Below are 16,515 nucleotides of genomic sequence, written 5' to 3' on the forward strand. Positions count from 1 at the left end.
TTATTTTACAAACAGCCCTTGTGAAATTGAAATTCCCATCACTTCCCTGGGCCAGCTCAGGGCTGCTGGGCTCGCAGGCCCTTTCCGTGGCTGGAAGCCTGGAGAAAACCTTCACAGTCACTTAGGTTTTCATAGACGTAAGCAATTGGCCCACATCATTTTTATTCACAGTGGGAATGTGGATGAGCCACGTTATAGACATCTCAGTGTATGTTGTAGCTCAGAAATGCAACGGTTTTTGAGACCACAGCGTCCTTTAAAAATGAACTGGGTTAGATGGCATCAAGAAGGAAGCTAGCTAGATAGCAGGGAGGCCTTCCATCCTGGAATTCAATTCTGAAGTGTTTGTAATTGCCTTGGCTGGAGATTCTATCAAATCTCTACTCATATCCCCAGCCTCTGTTCATTTATAAACCTTTTCATGGCACCGTCTCATTGCCAGAGCTGGGACTTCTTTGCATGCTGTATGGGCCTTAAAATTCACTCCTTGAGCCTCTAAAAAATTATTTATTGAATTCTTAGAATATGTCACAATATACATTATACATTAATCTAGTTAACAGTTTTACAATTTTAAACTTTATTTTTGCAATTATAGGTACACATTTCTCAAGGATGACATTGTAGCTTATTTGTCTTTTTCATTCTTTGTGTCAAGCACAGTGCCTGGTACAAGGTAGATACTCAACAATTGTACATCATCTATTTATTTATTTATTTAAATATATTTTATTGATTTCAGAGAGGAAGGGAGAGGGAGAGATAGAAACATCAATGATGAGAATCATTGATCAGCTGCCTCCTGCACACCCCACACTGGGGATTGAGTTCACAACCCAGGCACATGCCCCCCTGATTCATAGGTTGATGTTCAACTGCTGAGCCTCACTGGCTAGGCATATATCATTTATTTATTCATGAATATTTCTTGAGTGCCTACTATTTGGGAGGCATAGTGCTAAGCCTTGGAGATTTAAGAGTGAATGACAGACATCTGTTCTTCAAGGAAATTACAGTCTGGCAGAACACATAAATATAAACAAAGAAATAAAAATCACTTGCATACTTAAATAATTACATTTGTGAAAAATGTCATAAATGCAAGGGAAGGAGAAAGTACATATTTCTTCCCACTATGACAGGGATGTCATGTTGTAGCTAGAAATAGCATTGATGAGAGTATTTATACCATGGAAATTGGCAATGGTACAAATCAGAGCTTTAGGTTTTTGTTTTCTGTAGAGGCAGTTGTTGACCAATTACTATCACACCTGTGGCAGGAAGAAGCTTGGAATATTCAAATGAAAGAAAGTCACTGTGCCTAGGTTGGGGGTACAGAGAGAAGATCGCCCAAGATAAGGATAGAGAAGTGGGCAGGGAACACTCAACAGGGCCTTGTAAGCCATTTTGAGGGTTGCATTCTCATTCTTTGTAAAATGGGAGGCCATTGGAGGATTTTAAATGAGAGAATGTCATGATTAGATTTTGTTTTTAGAAATGATCTGACAGCAGTATAGAAAATGAATTAGAGGAACACAATAGTGGGGCAGGGAAACATGCAGAAAGAGCCATTAGTAAGCTATTGCTATGGTTCAGACTGAAGACAGCATGAACTAGTGGGGTCTGGGCAATGAGTTGGCTGTAGGATAGAAGAAAAGGGATAGGGTTCATGATGAGTCTAAGTTTGTGCATGAGTGAATGCCAACTCTTACAAAGCTAAATCTCGGTGAAGATGAGGATCATTTTCCAAGTAATAGAAGAAGTTGGGATCAAAATGATAATATGTGTGTTTATCTGCCTGTGTGTGTCAACTTGTAGATGCTAATGAGTCACCTGGATGTAACACTAAGCAAGCCTCTGTTTCTTTATCTTTAAAATGGAAAGAATAACATCTCATATGGTAGCTGTGATTCTTAAGTGGATTGGTGTATATGCAAGAACTTGGCACAGAAAGCATGGGATAAAATTTAGTGGTATCTGAATTCCTGACACATCTAATCTCTGCCCTTTAAAAAGTTGGTCAGCCAGACTGGAATTAACTGACAATGTTTCAGATTTGGTCAGAAACACAGAGTTTTCTGTAGTTGATTCACAATGTATAGTGTCAAGTGGGGTAGGGGTGGAGGGAGTTAAACCAAAAAGTCTTCAGTTCTAACTCCAGCTTGAGCATTTGCTTAAGCAAGTCATTTAATGCAGTGGGTGACATCACTATTAGGGTATTAGACTATCTTGGTCCAAACCCTACTTCCACTATCTTTTAATAAGTTAAACAAGTTACTTAATCTCTCTGAGCTTCCATTTTTATACTATAACTGTCTATACAGGGCTTTTGTGAATATAAGAAGATATTTTAAGCAAAGCTCCTATGACTATGTCCTGTGTATAATTGGCACTCAGTCAATGGGGGCTATGATTAGGCATCATTTTGAGCCTTCGTTTTCCCATCTTTCAAATGGGCACAGTAATAATCTATGTCCTGCCTAGTTGGAATAACCATAAAATGACCAAATAATCTGCCATGTCTCTGCAATATGTGCCATGTACACATGTGAACTTCTGTTTTAAGTGTGGGGTGCTATAGTCCCTGGTAATTTAATCCTCACAATGGCCTTTGAGTATAGATGAAATGATGGTGTCTTTACAGATAAGGAAATTGAGGCTTGAAGAGTTGACATGACTTGGCAACTTTCCCAGGGTCACATCACTCATGAGTGGTATTTCTGAATCTACAACCTGTTCTAATAGCCATAACTCTAAACAACTTCTCCTGCAGCCCTTGCCTATGGGGCTGGAAGAATGGAGAAGCCATTGGGTTGGGGTGGGAGAACTAAGGAAAGGTGTACTTGTTTCTATGAGATACATACATCCTAACCTTGCCAAGGAGAATAGGAATCAGGAAATGTTGACTTCTGACATGACTTCATGAAGAACCTTATCCTTGCACCCACCTCAGGAATAGTGTTTGGGATTAACAGAGAAAGCCGGAGACTAGCCACATCTTTCTCCCCCACCCCCAAGTGCAGATTTCCAGTTGGATGCAGACTAGAGCCTTTGGAAACTGTTCATTGGAAAACAGTTCTGGATAAATTAATTTCTGTGATACATAATGCATGAGTGGAAATACATGATATTTTTAAACAATGGAAACGAGAGAATCTGCCTTTTGGGCATTGATCCTAATTTCATTTAATTCAGAAAACATTTATCAACACCTACTGTGTGCCAGATCCTTGCTGGGAAACAGAGATGAATCAGACATGGTTTGTGCCCAGGAACAGTGAGAAATCAGTGAAGGCGCCTGCTGGTGATCAGCACTGGCTTAGACTGTGAGATCAGGGGACAAGGGAGTCATGAGAGTGTCACAGAGGGACACACCTCTTTATAGGGGATGACAAGAGGGTTTGAGAGTGAACATCTGCTGAGAAAAGCTATCCCTGCCTGTGGTTTCAACTGGATGGCTTTCTTCCATTTGCCCTACTCCCATCAATAAAATAGTTATTTAAGACCATCTACCTTACAGCCCTTTGGAAACCAGGCTCAAACAATGAGGATACAGCCTTCTTAAACCCACGTAGACACTTCTCAATTCTTTGAGCACCTTGGATCATGATCAAGTCCCTTAAATTTCCAAAGATAGCCCTACCTTCATTATATGTCAGGCTTATTGTTGAGTGAAGATTAGAGATAATGTATAGAAGTCTTTATCACAATTTCTTGCATATTATGCTAATGCATTGATGGGAGTTGCTGTGAGGGCAATGTTGATAACAATAACCTTGAAAATGATAATTTTGAGATGTGTGTTATACTTGTTCTTTAGCTCAACATGGGAGCAGTCACTACTACTCTGTTACTATTCCTTTGCTTATCGTTATTATTATTACTCCAACTACCCCCACTCTATTGTTATACTGTTACTACTCATCCTGTTGTTGCTATTATTAGTTTTATGGTAAAGGATTCATTCACTATTATTTGTTGAGTACTTATTATATAACTAGAGGCCCAGTACACGAAATATGTGCACGGGGGGTGTGTCCCTCTGCCCAGCCAGCACCCTCTCCAATCTGGGACCCCTCAAGGGATGTCTGACTGCCCGTTTAGGCCCGATCCTACTGGGATCGGGCCTAAACGGGCAGTCGGACATCCCTCTCACAATCCAGGACTGCTGGCTCCCAACTGCTTGCCTGCCTGTCTTCCTGATTGCCCCTAACCACTTCTGCCTGCCAGCCTGATCACCCTCTAACCACTCCCCTGGCAGCCTGATTGATGCCTAACTGCTCCCTTGCCAGCCTGTTTGCCCCTAACTGCCCTCCCCTGCAGGCCTGGTCACCCCTAACTGCCCTCCCCTGCAGGCCTGGTCCCCCCGCAACTGCTCTCCCCTGCAGGCCTGGGTCCCCCCCAACTGCCCTTCCCTGCAGGCCCGGTCGCCCCCAACTTCCCTCCTATGCCAGCCTGGTCACCCCTTACTGCCCTCCCCTGCAGGCTTGATCACCCCCAACTGCCCTCCCCTGCTGGCCATCTTGTGGTGGCCATCTTGTGTCCATATGGGGGGCAGCCATCTTTGACCACATGGGGGCAGCCATCTTGTGTGTTGGAGTGGTGGTCAATTTGCATATTACTTTTTTATTAGAAAGGATAGAGGCCTGGTGCACGAGTGGGGGCTGGCTGGTTTTCCCTGACGGGTGTTCCAGATCAGGGTGGGGTTCCCTTGGGGCATGGGGCGGCCTGGGCAAGGGGCCTGTGGTGGTTTGCAGGCCAGCCTCGCCCCCCGGCAATCCAAGCGGAGGCCCTGGTATCTGGGATTTATTTATCTTCTATAATTGAAACTTTGTAGCCTTGAGCAGAGGCCAGAGCCGGCCAGGAAGCTTGGCTTCTTCCATCGCTGGGGAAACCCAAGCCTCATGCTCTCTCCAGCTCTGTAGCTGCCACCATTTTTGTTGGGATTTATTTATCTTCTATAATTGAAACTTTGTAGCCTTGAGTGGAGGCCTGGGCTGGCCAGGGTGTGTGGAAAGCTTGGCTTTCTCCATTGCCGGGGGAACTCAAACCTCCTGCACGCTCTATGGCTGCATACTCGCTCCTGTTTGGCTGGTGGGCGTGGCTTGTGGGTGTAGCGGAGTGATGGTTAATTTGCATATTACTCTTTTATTAGATAGGACTAGAGGCCCGGTGCCTGAAAATTCATGCACTGGAGTGGGGGCTCCCTCAGCCTGGCCTGCCCCCTCTCACAGTCTGGGAGCCCTCAGGGGCAGGAGGGAACCTGGTGATCAGGGAAAGGCGACGCCCCAATCACACCTCTGCTGCTGCCACTGCAGGCAGCACAAGCCTCAGCCAGCCCTGGTTACCTTAGCCTCAGGTGGCCCTGGGAAGCTGGGTACCTGCCACCCGATGCTTGCCTGCACCTCGGGCATAAGCTGGGCAGCCACCATCTGAGGCTTGCCTGCGCCTCTGGCCGTCCCTGGGCGGCTGGGGGCTGAGGGCAGGTACAGTCGCACTGCACGCCTGCCACCCCTGGCGGGGCTGAAAGGACTGGGGGACTCCGACAGAGCTGAGGGGACTGGGCACTGCCATCTTGTGGCTATGGGTGCTGCCATCTTTGTGATGGTGTGATGATCAATTTGCATATCCCCTCTTTATTAGATAGGATAGGCAATGGGGATTCAGAAACAGGTACAACCAGGCATGGTTTCTGCCCTCAGCATGACTTGTAGGAGAGACCGATGTAATAAGTAAACAATATAAGTAAATAATTTAAAATGATGGCTAACAAGCTATAGCCAAACCTAGGCATTGATGCCTAACAAGCTATATCCAAACCTAGGGAGTTAACCACCCTTTTATTTGCTCATGGTTCTGTGCTTCAAGAATTTTGGTCAGACTCATCATATGGGCAGATCAGCTGGGTTCCCCTACTCAGCCATATCCCACTGATGGTTGGGCTGGGCAGTAAGTTCCAAGGTTTCTCTCAGATGTCTGGTCTTTGGTGATTGTCCATATGACACCTCTCTCTCTATTTGACTAGCTTGGGCTTCCTCACAGCGTGGTGATCTCTGGTTAATCAGACTACTTATATAGGCATCCTCACAGCATAGGCACACTGACACGATGGCTGGATGCCAAAAGGGACAGTCCTAAGCAGTGAAAGTAGAAGCTGCATATCTCTTAAAGCTCTGCCTTGACATTTGCACTGTGCCATTTCTGCCCCATTCGGTTGGCTGAAGTCAGTTTAGATTCAAGGAGAGGAAAGAGACTCCATCTCTGAGAAAGAGGAGTGGCAAAGAATTGTAGCCATTTCATTTTATTTTTTATTCTTTATTGATTAAAGTATTACATATGTCTCCTTTTCCCCCCATTGACCTCTCCTCGACCACTCCTCCCCCTCAGCACATGCCCTCACTCACCTACTGTCTGTGTCCATGAGTTATGCTTATCTGCATGCATACAAGTCCTTTGGTTGATCTCTTACATCCTCCCCCTCCTGCCTTCACTCTGAGGTTTGACAGTCTGTTGATGCTTCTCTGTCTCTGGATCTATTTTTGTTCATCAGTTTATGTTGTTCATTATATTTCACAAATGAGTGAGATCGTGTGATATTTATCTTTCTCCGACTGGCTTATTTTGCTTAGCATAATGCTTTCCATGTCCATCCATGCTGGAATTGCAACCATTTTTAATCTACCATGATATCTTTGGAAATAAACACATATTAAGTTGAGAAAGAGAATAGTGATAGAGGAATTAGGTCATAGAAGCTTTCCTTCAGGAGATGACTGTTAAGCTGTATTCTGAAGGATAGGAGAGAATAAAGCATGAGAATACAATGGGAACAACATTCCAGAAAGAGGGGAAAGCATGTGGAAAGCCACATGTTCCGTTCTCTGTATTCCCAGTGCAGCGTTTTTTCCCCAAGTAGAGAGTCTCTTCTTGGAGATGGCATTAAGAAAGAGTATGCAAAGCTTTTGGACATCTGAGAAGCCCGGGTGAAATCCTGTCCCCACTGCTTTTTATTTGTGTGATGGGAGGCAAGAGATCATGTATGTAAATGTGGTAACCTTAGTAGGTGCTCCATAAATGGAAATAATTTTATTCTTCCCATGTATTTCCAATGGAGATTCCCAAATACCACTCTTAATGACTTGTAGTCAGTTAGGAGATGGTGCCACCAGCCATGGGTGGCCAGAGTAAGGTGAGATGCAGGAGACACAGAGTACACAGAGACTGTGTCCAGCCACAGAGATCCAGACACAGTGGCCTATTGCCTGGGGAACAAGCTAGTACTCAGCTTGTTGCGTCTGGCCTCCCAGCCCAGCTTCCGGCAGGGACTGGGGGATGAAAGGTGGAAGAGGACTCTTTCTTAGAATTGTAAGAATATAAGGTATCAATAGTTGAGAAGAGGCCCAACCTGTTACTATGTGGGAAAATTTATTCCCCACACTGGCTTATTTCTCCTCTGTAGTAAAGGCAGCCCTTTGGAGCTAAGCATTCAAATCCCAACACTGCTACTGATTCACTGCATGACTTAGGAAAACTACATGACCTCCCTCAGTCCTGAATGGAAGGGGCTCCATAAATTGTACCTCCTGCTAGTTCTGCTATCATCACGGGTGCCATTACTGTTACTACTTTGTAGATTTCTTATTATGGTTAAAGCTTAGGGAGGCAGGTGCCTAATTAATTGGTGATGGGATTCTTCTAACCTCTGTCTCTTGTTTCAAAGGTTCATTTTGCCAACTTAGAGGTTTTATCTTGTGCTCCAACCTCGGCACGTTGCTTCATCGCTTGTGCCTTTCCGTTTTCTCCTGCCCTCACTTTTACCTTTGCATGGAACCCCTTGGCCTCTGCCTGTAGTCATTGTTCACCACTCAAGGTATTTAAGATGACGCAGCATTGCATCACGTGGGTGATGTGACCACGAAAATGGACTCTTGAACTGATTGTGATTCCCCCACATACTACCCTTCAAGACTTGGCAAATAACCTACCTGTTTTTTGTTATCGACCATAAACCATAAAATTAGGATACTGAAAGTACTTGGAGGGTCATTGTGAAGTTGAGGCAGGTCAATGATTTAGAAATTCTTAACCATTGCCAGGCATATAGGATACATTCAATAGCCATGGATTGCTTTTGTCTCTGCTGTCTCATTGGTGGTTGCTGTAGACACGAAGTCTTTTATAAACCCACTCATCATAGCCATGACATCTTCAGGCTGGCTGTACCTTGTCTTCTTTGAAAGTGTAATAAGGCACATCATCAACAACACCTCTGCGATCCTTTCCAGAGGGGCCTCCTGTCTTTCCCAGCTTCTGTGTTAGGCTATGTATGAATATTTCCATTTTGGCAGCTTAAAACACTGAGGCTCAGAGGACCCTTACAACTTGCCCCAATCCCCTCATGTCGCCAAGGCCAGATTCATGCCCTGCACTGTACCTACCCCTGAGGCCCCTCTGTGCCCAGCCCTTGCTGGGTCTCTCTGAGGGCTCTTCACATTGCAGACTCCGGTTAATTCCATGAGTTGCCTGCTGCATCTCTGGGAGGCTCAGATAAGAGGCACATTAGAATCCACCTTGCCCCGGGGCCCACGGTGTTTCCATGTAGGGGAAGCTCCCCACCTGGAAATCCAAGGCTTCAGCAGCTCATAAAAGCCCTGTTCCACTGCCTGCCGCAGCCCACACCCTGAGCAGAAAGATAATTCACCTTAATTACCCAGGATCCATGGTTAAGGACAAGTACAAAGGACTCTAACTGAAGTTCAAAAATGAGCGATTCAGCAAAATCGCATGAGGTCAATTCCCTGGGAAAGAAGAGTTCATCGCTGACAGTTCTAAAAGGGAGCCTTTACCCTCTGTTGGCTGCAAACCCAAGGTAAAGGCCTAGGCCCAGCTGTGGCCCATGCCTCTCGCTCCAATGTAGCTCCAGAAGGAGCCCTACCGGCAGAAAGCTCCTATCTCCCGCTAGCACGTCATCCTGTATCAATGATACCACAATTGTTTGTTTTTCATCCGGTGTGCTTCTTAATTTTTTTTTTGTCTGACTCATCTCTTAGTTAAAAATTGAATGGCCCTTCTCATCTAGGGCAGTGGAAGGAAATGCATCTCAATTTGCTATGAAAATGCGGTTCATTTCCACCTCCAGTGTCTCAGGCACTATTATATTACCCTAAGTTTTGGGTTTGCCCTTTAATTGATTTCTGACATAAGGGGTGAGTGATTCGTTTTCTGGGATGCTCACCGGGTTGGCACATTGGAATGGGAAGAGCATGGAGCCTGCAGGCCAAGTGGCTGAGCTCGCCTTCTCACTAACCATGTGGCCCGTAGGTCTGGCACTGTCTCTTGAGTCTCAGTTACTTTATCCAAATGATCTTGCTGGTTGGCATGAGGATGAAGTGGAATACTATGAGTGATTTGGGTGCTTAAGAAATCGTCTTGGTCATTTGTAGAGCAGGTGCTTGCAAAGGTGCCCTGGGAGAATGGATATTCCACTTCCCAGCAAATCCAGATCCCCAAGGGGCAGAGCAGCTGTGTGAGGTCAGAGAGCAAGACTGGGCTAGCGTCTGTGGCCCCATCTCTCAAGAGCTGAGCTGGAGAGGAGTGTGGGCCTTCTCAGGGGTGCTCCTGAACTACCTGTAGCAGCAGTTCTCTGTGACAAGTGGCAGGTGAGATTTTAGTGGTATTAAATGTAACAAAGGCTGGAACCCAGAATATCTCCACCTGCCTTTTCAACTCCCTCCACCCCATGGGGTACTCATCCCAGAGAAAAATACACTGGGAAGATTGGTCAAAGGGGAGACTTAATGCTCCCTCTTAAATAACTAAGCAACTAACAAATGTCCACACACAGGGACCCATGACAAGACAGACTGGGAGCATATCACTTAGGCCTGAAGGCATAACCAGATGTAACTATCTCTTCCTTTTCCATGGCAGGTCAGTTTCCAAATGGTTGCAAACACAGAGACAATAGCAGGGAGAAAAGGCACAAAATAAAATAAAAGAGAGAAAGAAAGAGAAGGTGTGTGAAGGTAGAAGGAAGGGAGGGGGGTAGAGAAGGGGGACCCCATCATTTTTTACTTTTTTAAAAAGAAACATAAACAGCAAGGAATTCAAGTGACATTGCTACTGTAGGCACTGGCATTTGAGGCTTGGTGACTGTGTCCCAGGTTCCGAACAATCATATGGGCGATGTTCTTTCTCAGTAAAAGGGACAAGGTCACGCCGAGTACCATTGCAGCATCCTTCTCTGGTTCCTGCACCAGCTCTGCCTTGGAAATAGAGCTTAGGAGGTAGTGATTAAGGGGCACAACCCCTGAGCTACTAGGTCTGCACTCTGGAGCACAGTTTAGGAGGCCAGTGGGAACCGACTTTCAACACGTTCCCTAAGTGAGTCTTAGGCAGCCAACGAGACACAGAACTTCACACAAGGTTTTAGGGCCAGTGTTTTGAACACCGTCAACGCTCACTTACCGAAGAGTGGCAAACTCTCGGGGACATGTGGGATCTGATGTAAACCATGGGAGTATTTTCAGGCTAGATTCCGATAGTGATCGTGGTGGTGCCAGCAGCTGCCATGGCCAGGGACCTGTCAGATGCAAGACACTGTCCTGTGCATTGCCCGATCTCAAGAATCCCTGGGCAAGGCAGGTTCTCCCTTTTTCAGAGGAGACAATGGGTCTCTGTGCCCACTGACCACAGCCTCATGCACATTAACATTGAGACCGTTTCTGAAGGTGTTTTGACAGCCGTAATGTGTGGAGTTCCTGATATTTGCTGGGCAGTTGCCTATGTGTTTTAAATCCTTTATTTCCATTTGTCTTCCCAATGACTCCATGAAGTGGGAGAGATTTCCCTCATTCTTCAGAGTAGAAAAACGAGGCCAGGTATGTCTGAGCTGAACGCAAAGCTAACTCCAAAGGCTGGGCTTTGAGTTGTTACATTCTATTTCTCACCCCCTTCCTTTGGGGGTGAACGCTTCTTGAAAATGACTACCTTCATGGAATAGTAACTAAGGGGAAGGGAGTGTTGAGGTAAGACCATCCTGTGTCTAAGCACTTGCTAGCTGTGTTGCCTAATTTGCTCAATGTGATAGTTGAGGAGTGCCTTGCCCACGAGTCATGTCCACCGGAACTTCGGAATGTGACCTTGTTAGAAAATAGCGTCTTTGCAGATATACTGCAGTTAGTTAAGTTAAATGGGGTCATACCAGGTTAAAGTGCACCCTAAGTCCAGAGACTCATGTCCTCATGAGAAGGGCATGTGAGACAAAGGGAGGCCACAGGACTGCCGAGGCAGAGAGTGGAGTGATGCAGCTACAAGCCAAGGAATGCCGAGGATGGCTAGGAGCTACCAGGATCCAGGAAGAGGCCAGGAAGACCTTCCCCTAGAGCCTTGGGTGGGAGCAAGACTTAGCCAACATCTTGATTTTGGCATTCTGACCTCCAGAACTATGAAAGAATACATTTATGTGGTTTTAGTCACCCAGTTGGTGGTCATTTGTTTGGGTAGCCCTAGGAAAACGAATACATATGGATATTTGTTTCTTGAGTTTATTTGCTTTATAGCACTTACTGCAACTTGCAATAATTTCTTGTATTAGTTTTCTTACTTGTGCTGGCCTGTCAGCCATACTGGAGTCTCCGTTCCGTGTTGCATTTTGCACATCATTCCTGTATCTCTGATGTTTGCTCAGAGTAAGGGCTCAGGAAAAAATGTGTTGGTTCAATGAATGATCAAACAGATGAATGAATGAATGGGGCTGTTGTGAGGATTAAGTACAGTAATATATTGAAATTGCATCATCTAGTCCTTGGCCAAGAACAGGCATGTAACATAAAAGGAGTTTTGATTATCATCTGAGGCTGGAATGACGTTTTTGCTAGGGCCCCGCTGCCTTGCTGAGAGCCAACAGAAACGTGAGTAGTTACATGGACTGAGAGAACACAGTTAAAGTTACTTCTGCAGAGGTTGACAGGATGAGAGCCCCATCCTCCCTTTCAGGAACTGCAGTTTCCCTTTAAGGAAAGAAGCCCACCAGTGAGCGAGGCAGGATCCAGGCAGTGGGGAATGGGGCGGGCAGTGTTTGCAGCCCCCTGACCCTATGCTTTTAGCCAGGCCTCTGCCTTTCCACTCTGTGGAGGCTTTGATCTCATTCCCCTGTTCACAGCAGACACACATTAGTCGATAATTCTGGGAGACATCAAAACCCTACCACCAAGAAGCTGCAAGCCATGTTCCTGGGCCCTAGAGGGGCTTGTGCTATTTCCTGGGGTGTGAGGTGCTGAGGCTGCAGGCTTTAGTAAGCCCAGATCTGCCTCGCTTCTGTCTGCCCCTGACTCAGTGAATTCAGAATTAAGCCAACTGTCCTGAATGGAAGAGTTGATCTTTATGATGGCTTGATTACCTATGGCAGCTGTATTATTCCTGGATTTTCTTCCCAGATAGAGGCAAACCATGCAGAGGAAGTAACATGGGCTCGGGAGCTGGAAAGCTTGGTAAAAGTTCCCAGCTCCACCTTTAAAGGCTGTGTGACCACCAGCCAATCCTATGCCCTTTCTGAGTCTGTCTTTGCATCTGGGAGCAGAACCAGAAATATCAGCTCTGCCTACCCGACAGGATGGCTTGAAACTCACATGGCCACTCAGATGTGCACATGCTGTAGAAATCGGGCAGTGTTATAAAAAATAGAAGCAATTAGTACCATTATCCTGTGAATCGGAGCTCATTTTAAAAAAATCAGTAACTGACCCTGTGTTATGCATGGCAGATTGAGAGACAAACAAAACCTGGGTCCTCATGCCTTTATACTATGCAAATAACTACTGTTCATTATAAAAAAAGATAGAAACCCCATCATCATCATCATCATCATCATCATCATCATCATCATCATCACAATTGTTCTATCATTTCATTGACCACCTGGCTGTTGATCCTCTGAGAGCTTTTTCAATATGCTACCAAAAAATTAAAAGTAAATAAAAATAGAAAGATGGCGCATGCCATCCTGTTTTGTGACTTGCTTTCTAATTTAAAATACACACATACCTTTCCAAGTCATTTCGTGTATTTCAACATGTTTTCCCCTCTGGGGGCCTCCGCGAGTTTGATGGCCTGGCATCATTTCAGCTGCACGTAGCTTTTGAGCCCGTCCCTGGTAGTTGGACACGTAGGTTGTTTCCCATTTTTCACTGTGGCAAATATCACCGTGATGGATTTCCTCTTGCCCAAATCTTTGCACACTTTCATGATTGTTTCTGTAGAATAAATTCCCAGAAGTGGAACCGCTGGGTCAAAGAGTAAAAATGCACATTTTTTAAGGCTTTTGATAGTCAGATAAAACTAAAAAAAAAATCACCCTCCAGAAACATTACACCAATTTAAACTCCCACCAGTGCTGCATGGGAGTGCCCCTTTTCCCGAACTTTCGCCAGTTACCACGCATTATCTCCGAGTGATTTAAAATGCCCGGAGAAAGGAGCGATAAGGGTTTCTAAACAGCACTGGCTAAAACACGAGTGCTGTATATTGGCTTTCAGCTTGATAAATACTTTCTTATAAGGTCATAAATATCAGCGGTACCAAAGGTTAATGTAGTGTGCAATGCTGTAAAATTCAGCAGGCAACCTGCTAGATCATAATGATGCATTAACGCCTTCCAGGATGAAGTGCGATGACTTACAAAGTCTGTTTATAAGTGGCCCCTAACTCAACAAGTGCATAATTGTGTCAGCTGGCCCCACTGTTTCCGCAAACGTAATTTATTCAGTGAGCACCTTGCCTTCCATTATATGCCAACAATGAAAAGGAGAGGAGAGGGGAGGAGGACAGTTGAGGAAAGTTGAGGAGAAGATGGCTAGTGGATCTGACTATGCATTTAATCCCTCCTACAAGCTACAGATACTTAAAAAGACCCATTGATTGAAGAAAAAGAAACCAAATCACCCTTTCTGTGCATTTCCGGTGACCTCCCGGCGCGGCTGGCCGTGTCAGAAGCAGAATCCAGGCGGGCGTGACAAACAGCTGTGCCGTTAGAAAGCACGGGCCTTTAGAAACCAGACTTTTAAATGATCTGGTTTGTGTTTCGAAGCTTGCGATGCAGATACCTTGTTTCATGTTTTATGCAGGTGCCAACAGGTTTCATGGTTCTTTGCTATTGTTCCTGGATGGGCTGCTATGAAGATGCAACCTGTTACTATGATTAATGAATGTGAAGGGTGTGTGTGCTTTAAAGCAGGAGAGTCATCTATCCTGGTAGGAGACAGAACAGAAGGGATGATACCACAGGCCATGTGCCATGTTGGTTTTCAATCATTTGGTGACGGGGCAAATCCCAGGGTGTGGACATGCCCATGACATCTTAGCCCAGCTCCGTTTTTGCTCATAGCTGGCGCCTTTCCTGTTTTGGAGTTTTGTACAATGGAAATAAACTGGAAGTTTACATTTTGAGCAATTTATTCCATCCATTTTCAGTGGAAATTCACCATGTCAATTATTCTGAAAGAAACCAAGGAGTTCTGCATATTCCTTCTCTCTTCTCTCCTCCCCTCCCCTCTACTTTCCTCCCCCCCCCTCTCTCTCTCTCTCTCTCTCTCTCTCTCTCTCTCTCACACACACACACACACACACACACACACAGTTATTAGTTTTAAAAAACACACACACTTTTTTAACCTGCTGCTGAGCACTGGGAATACAGAGGCGGATGAAACGCACTCCATGCCCTAGTCTAGTGGGTAGACCAGTGCGACAGGCAAATGCCTTCATAGGACAGCAACCGGGATGCTGTGAGGGCTCAGACAAGAGAGGCCCAGAGTCTGTTCTCTCCAGTCCCACTTTCTGCTTCTGTTCATCCATATCCCCCATCTCCTGATTCGTCACGATGGAGAGGGCAGTTTCCCTCTGTGTTTTCATCTACACGTGACACCACTAGGGTCCACTCTACTTGGAGCCATAACCATCAGCCTGGCTGCAGAGTGGCAGCAAACAGGAACTTCCAGGCAGGGTGGCACTTTCATGCCACAGCTATTAGTTAGGACCCCCTTCCTTGTGCTCGAATCACTGATGAGGTGTTCAAGAACCTCCCTCACCGGGTTCTGGAAGTGTGCCAAACAAGACCTACGGCGATGCTGCCGCACAGAGCTTCCCTTCCAGGGACCAGAGAAATCCATCCAAGTACCTTCCGCCTTGATGGTGAAACACACAGCCGGGGTGCTGAGAGATGCAGGGTGGGCAGGGAGGGTTCTCTGAAGAAGGGACATTTAAGCAGATGACTAAGGCTGAGAGGGTCCCATTGGCCAACGGGAGGGAGAGGAGCCCACAAATGTGAAGGCCTCGAGCTGGGCAGGACCCTGGTGGTGTTGCAGGAGTGAGAGGAGGGAGTGCGGCTGTCAGGATGTGGGTAAGCCAAGAGGTGTTTGCAAATGGGGCCTTGCTCGCCGAGCCAGGAGTTTACCTTTAATTTCAGGAACAAGGGGAAGCTACCAGAGAGTGCTGAAGCAGTAAGGGTCCTTTCTCTTGGTTTTGTTCTTTTTAGGGGAGGGGGGGGGGGCTGGGCTGGAGAATACCCTAAGTGCCAGTGTCAACATGTGGTTTGTGGGAGTCTATAAAGATTAATTTGGTGCTACAAATATCTTCTCCAGGCGAGGGAGATGGCTCTGACGATGCCCAGAGGGTAGGCTTGATGATCTGAGTGCGCTTGGAAGGTCTGTAGCGGATAGCCACGTTGTCCACTGAATGTCTCTTCCATTTTTAATGAGGAGCCTGGAGGCACTGTATAAATAAAACGGCCGGATTATTGAATTATCACTCTACAGGACATCTTATATTAGTCCTAATTAAATGATGCTTTTCATATTAACAAGCAGTGCTCAGAAAAGATCCCAGTTTTCAGTCCTGACATCACAGAAGCAGGAAGCCTTAGAAATTTTTGGATCGGGCACGATGCCCCTGGACTCAATGGAGGGCACAGGTGGTGGGTTTTCAGATCTCAACCTGCATTTTTTATTTTTTGGGTACAGACGATGACTGCCCCCTTCACTCAAACTCAGACATCCTCGTTCATCCAAACAAGAGATGCTTGGGGGCCTTCTGCTTTCAGCCATAGTGGAATAACTGGGACTGGTTTACGTTCCCATCTTAACTCTCTGAAAAACAGAAAAGGTCAATATATAAGCAACAGTGGTTTCAGATGTTGAACCAATGAGAGGACCAAGATGGACCCTACAGTGGCTCCAGCTCACTGCATAGACAGGTTTCCAAACCACAGAGCAAGGAACGGGACTCAAGGAAGGAATTTTTAGGGTGCCCTTGATGGGTACCTGCACTAGATGCTGGGGACACAATAGCAACTGAGACAGGCAAGATCACTGTTCTGCTGAGCTTACCTAATTGGGGGGAGACAGTCAGTATATAACTAAATAAATGGGGTCATGTTAGCGAGGATAGTGGGTTGTCTGAACAGGCTGGCAAGAACCAATTGTGTGCATTTCTTCCCAACTCTGTGTTCAGTGACATCAT

The 16,515-nt window shown here is 45.8% G+C and overlaps 1 protein-coding gene across 20 annotated transcripts in view; it reads left to right on the forward strand.

The window, feature by feature from the left end:
• Nucleotides 1-16,515, forward strand: part of RBFOX1 (RNA binding fox-1 homolog 1) — a gene marked incomplete at both ends in the record, with an annotated part of 1,044,696 nt that overhangs the window by 875,102 nt on the left and 153,079 nt on the right. The window lies entirely within an intron of this gene.

The sequence above is a fragment of the Cnephaeus nilssonii genome (genome assembly GCF_951640355.1).
Source record: "Cnephaeus nilssonii genome assembly, chromosome: 2".
Taxonomy (NCBI): Eukaryota; Metazoa; Chordata; class Mammalia; order Chiroptera; family Vespertilionidae; genus Cnephaeus; species Cnephaeus nilssonii.